A 5033-nucleotide genomic window follows, 5' to 3' on the forward strand; every position below is an offset into this window, starting at 1 on the left:
AGGACTCACGGTGGCTGATTTGATAAGACGAGAGAATTTCTGACGAAGCACTAGGACACATTCCAACCATTCAAGCCAGGTAGTCAAGGCCTTTATGTCTCCATGTAGCCTCCCCTCTTCTTTGCTTCATACCTTTTTCTCTAGCTGAACTGCTCTCCGCCACGTTTCCCTGTCATAATTCTGCTCGCAGCCCACTGAGAAGGCTCTCATCCTGTCTTCCACCTGCCCACATCTCACCTAAACTTCGGGATTGGATGCAGACCAATCCTCATTTCATCCCAACAGCCTTGACTAAGCCGTCCTCTTAGTAGATTTGCATGATACAACTTAAACTAGGAGAACATTAGAGTTCACCTAATTCAAATTCTCCATGGTACAGACATTTCCACGATGGCATCTCCCATAAGTAGTCACTGAGCCCCGTTTGACAGCACTGGAAAGTTTGTTGTTTCCATTTTTATTAGTCACCACTTCTGAAGATCAAAGTAATGCATAAAAATGTATTACTGGAAAAATAACTGTGGTTACTCCTAGGGAGGGATTAGGATGAGACTAGGAAGAGAGCAGGTCAGAATGTTAAGGGGAACTTTTATTTTATCATTATTCTATATATTTCACATCACTTATATTCATGTATAACTTGTGTAATGAAAACAATAAATAAATAAATAAACAAACAAACAAACAAACAAACACAACACATTCCCACTGGAAGAATCTTGTGTATTTATAGGAAGGGTAAATAACAAGTAGAACAAAATGTAACTCTCTTGCCTATAGATAACTGTTGTTATCTACATATCTATGTTTGGTATTTTTATTCTACTTTTTTATCAAACAACTATATTTCTATATTATGATACTGTATAAGAATTGAGAATCCTTTTTTGCTTAATATTTTAACATACACATGTCTCATATAATTAAAGAATTTTTGGTAACACAAATTTTAATTACAGCCTAATATTCCATTGAGAGGTTGAAACATCACCCATATAACCTTTCCCTATGGTTGGACATGTGTGTTTTCAATATTTTTGAATTATAAATATGGCTGAGGAAAACACTGTTTTTAATTGGAAAGTTTAAATTATTTATATTTCCTATCATAAGTGATATGCTCATTTGTTCTTGTTCTCTTATGTTTATTATATTTGATCCTTCCTTGCTGTTTCCTTTAGAGTATCCTCTCTTTCATTATATTTTCCCTATGGAAGTTGTAAAGGTATATATGTTGTTTTTAACTCTGCTAAATGTTTCCTTTTAAACTTAGTACTTAGTGGTGAACTATTCAAAGTTCGCTTCTAAAATTTCTAATATTATTTCTCCAGTGCAATGATGACCAGCTAATCCTACTGTTAAATTCTATTGCGTTCTTAATTTCAATTATTATATTATTCTTTGGTGTATAATTTCAATATGATCTTTTTTCATAGATTCCATTTCTCTGAAATCTTTCTTAGTCTAATAATGGTACTTTTTATTTAAAAGAATTACACCATTTTTTTTCTTTTATAAGTTTTGAAGATATTATATTAGGTACATATAGTCTTAGAATATATTTTCATGGGGGAATTTGGCATTTATTATTGTGAATTATGTATGTTTATTTAAAGTGTATTTACCTTAAAAATTTCCTTCCTTAATATTACTGTGGCTAGAGCATTTTTTCCCTTCTTTTTTGAAGTTCAAATTACACAGTGTAAATGTACTTCAATGAGTCTTAACAAACTCATATACATACATAGCACATACCGCTCTCAATATACAAAATATTTTCATCACTCTAGAGAGAATGTTTGCCTGTTTTAGAAATTACACACCCACCCACACACACACAAACATTCAAGGTGCCAAAAAATGTATACAAATTTTTTTTTAATTAAAGTTTTTTTGGGGTGACAATTGTTAGTAAAGTTACATAGATTTCAGGTGTACAATTCTGTAATACGTCATCTATAAATCCCATTGTGTGTTCACCACCCAGAGTCACTTCTTCCTTCCATCACCATATATTTGATCCCCCTTTACCCTCATCTCCCACCCCCACCCCCCTTACCCTCTGGTAACCACTAAACTATTGTCTGTGTCTATGAGTTTTTGTTTCTCATTTGTTTGTCTTGTTCTTTTGTTGTTTTTGGTTTATATACCACATATCAGTGAAATCACATGGTTCTCTGCTTTTTCTGTCTGACTTATTTCGCTCAGCATTACTCTCTCAAGATCCATCCATGTTGTCACAAATGTTCCTATTTCATCTTTTCTTACCGCCAAATAGTATTCCATTGTGTATATATACCACAACTTCTTTATCCATTCATCTATCAAAGGACATTTTGGTTGTTTCCATGTCTTGGCCACCGTAAACAAAGCTGCAATGAACATTGGAGCACACGTGTCTTTATCTCTAAATGTTTTCAGATTTTTTGGGTAGATACCCAGGAGAGGGATTGCTGGGTCATATGGTAATTCTATTCGTAATTTTCTGAGGAACCTCCACACTGCCTTCTTTAGTGGCTGCACCAGTCTGCATTCCCACCAACAGTGTATGAGGGTTCCTTTTTCTCCACAGCCTCTCCAACGCTTGTTACTATTTGTCTTGTTGATGATAGCCATTCTGACTGGGGTGAGGTGATATCTCATTGTGGTTTTTATGTGCCTTTCTCTGGTGATTAGTGATATTGAGCATTTTTTCATATGTCTATTTGCCATTTGTATGTCCTCTTTGGAGAAATGTCTCTTCAGGTCCTCTGCCCATTTTTCTATTGTGTTGTTTGTTTTTTTGTTATTGAGTTGTATGAGTTCCTTGTATATTTTCAATATTAGCTCCTCGTCAGAGGCACTGTTTGCAAAAATCTCCCATTCAGTTTGTTGCCTCTTTATTTTGTTGATGGTTCCTTTTGCTGAGCAGAAGTTTTAAGTTTGAGATAGTCCCACTCATTTATTTCAGCTTTTACTTCTCTTGCCTTTGGAGTCAAATTCATAAAATGCTAATGAACCCAAGATCCATAAGTTTAGAACCTATGTTTTCTTCTATGCAGTTTATTGTTTCAGGTCTTATGCTTAAGTCTGATCCATTTTGAATTAATTTTGGTACATGGTGACAAATAGCAGTCCAGTTTCATTCTTTTGCATGTGGCTTTCCATTTCTGCCAGCACCATTTATTGAAGAGTCTGTCTTTTCTCCATTGTATGTTTTTTGCTTTTTTGTCAAAAATTATCTGTCCATATTTATGTGGTTTTATTTCTGGGTTCTCAATTCTATTCCATTGGTCTATGTGTTTGTTTTTGTATATACATTTTGAGAAAGGAGAAATTGTATTAAAATTGTAATATTCAATTCATACTGATAACAAAAGATGAATACAAGTCATGTTTGACTTCTGCAATTACAAGAGGTGCTCAGAGTGGTTACCATCGGTGTCCAGACACTTCAGATTATGGTGAACTACTGCTTGAGCAACATTGACCAGTGTCTACTTGTATATATTTGTTTAGCCCCTTGCAGTGTGTGTTTGTGTGTATGTGTGTATACATATATACCGTGTTTCCCCGAAAATAAGACCTAACCAGAAAATAAGCCCCAGCATGATTTTTCAGGATGACATCCCCTGAACATAAGCCCTAATGCATCTTTTGGAGCAAAAATTAATATAAGACCGGTCTAATTTTTGGGGAAACATTATATATATGTATATATATACATACATATGTATACTTTATTCATGGTCCAGTATATGGTATACTTTGATGACTATTCCATATGCACTTGAAAAAAAGTATGGCTTCTGCAACTGTTGAGTATAATGTTATACAAATGTAAATTAACTACTTTGACTGATAGTACTTTTGAAATCTTCTATATTTTTATGAATTTTTTTGTCTACTGTTTCAGTTAGTTCCTGTTGGAAGAATGTTAAAATTTCCAATAGTCGTTGTGGATTTTTCTGTTTTTCCTTTAAGCTCCACCAGGTTGAGTTTTATGTATTCTGAAGCTGTTATTACATGCATATTATACTCATTCAAGTTTGTTATGCTTTCTTGATGGATTGGCACCGTTGTCATTATGAAATATCCCTTTTTATCTCTGGTAATAAGTCTTTGTCTTAATGTCAGCTTAGTTTTTTTATGATTAGTGTTTCCATGGTATATAATTTTCCATCTTTTACTTCTAAAGTATCTGTTTTGGTATTAAAAATGTATATATTGATGGACATTGCTTTCATATGCAGTCTGCCTATCTCTGTCTTTTAATTTGGGTGTTAAAGCCATTTATGTTTAATATAATTATTAATATTATTGCATTTAAATCTATCTTAACATTTTTTTCTATTTATCACATCTGTTTTTTGACCAATTTTTGTTTTGCCACACTTTTTGTACTAATTGAGAATTGTTTTTTAAATTTATCTCTTCTTTCTGTTTTTTTATAGCTATAACTCTGTTTTATTGTTTTTAGTGGTTACACTAGTGGTTGCAATGTGTTTTCTTAATTTATCATAATATACCATGAGTTAATATATCTCTTTTCATACAATGTACTAACCTTATAAGAATCCCCATCTTTTGTCCTGTTGTCATACATTTTATTTCTACATATGTTATTATCCCATAATATATCATTAGTTTTACTTTAAATAGTCAATTTTATCTTAAAGGAAACAAATGAAAAAGTCTTATATTTACCTATGTATTTACCATTTCTGGCACTCCACATTCTTTCATGGAGATTTGATTTTCCATTTGGTGTCATTTTCCTTCATTTTCAAGAACTTCCTTTAACATTCCTTGCAGTGCAGGTTTGTTGGTGATGAATTCTTTCAGACTTTGCTTATTGAAAAATTTTTTATTTTGTGCTTAGTTTTGAAATACGTTTTTTCTGGATATGGAATTCTAGGTTGACAGCTTTTCCCATCAGCACCTTAAACATGTTATTTCTCCATCTTCTAATGTGCTTTGTTTCTGATGAGAAGTCAGTGTGCATGTTTACTCTGAGTGTCTCAGTGTGTGTGTGTGTGTGTGTGTGTGTGTGT

This window comes from Rhinolophus sinicus, linkage group LG06, assembly GCF_036562045.2.
Source record: "Rhinolophus sinicus isolate RSC01 linkage group LG06, ASM3656204v1, whole genome shotgun sequence".
Classification (NCBI taxonomy): Eukaryota; Metazoa; Chordata; class Mammalia; order Chiroptera; family Rhinolophidae; genus Rhinolophus; species Rhinolophus sinicus.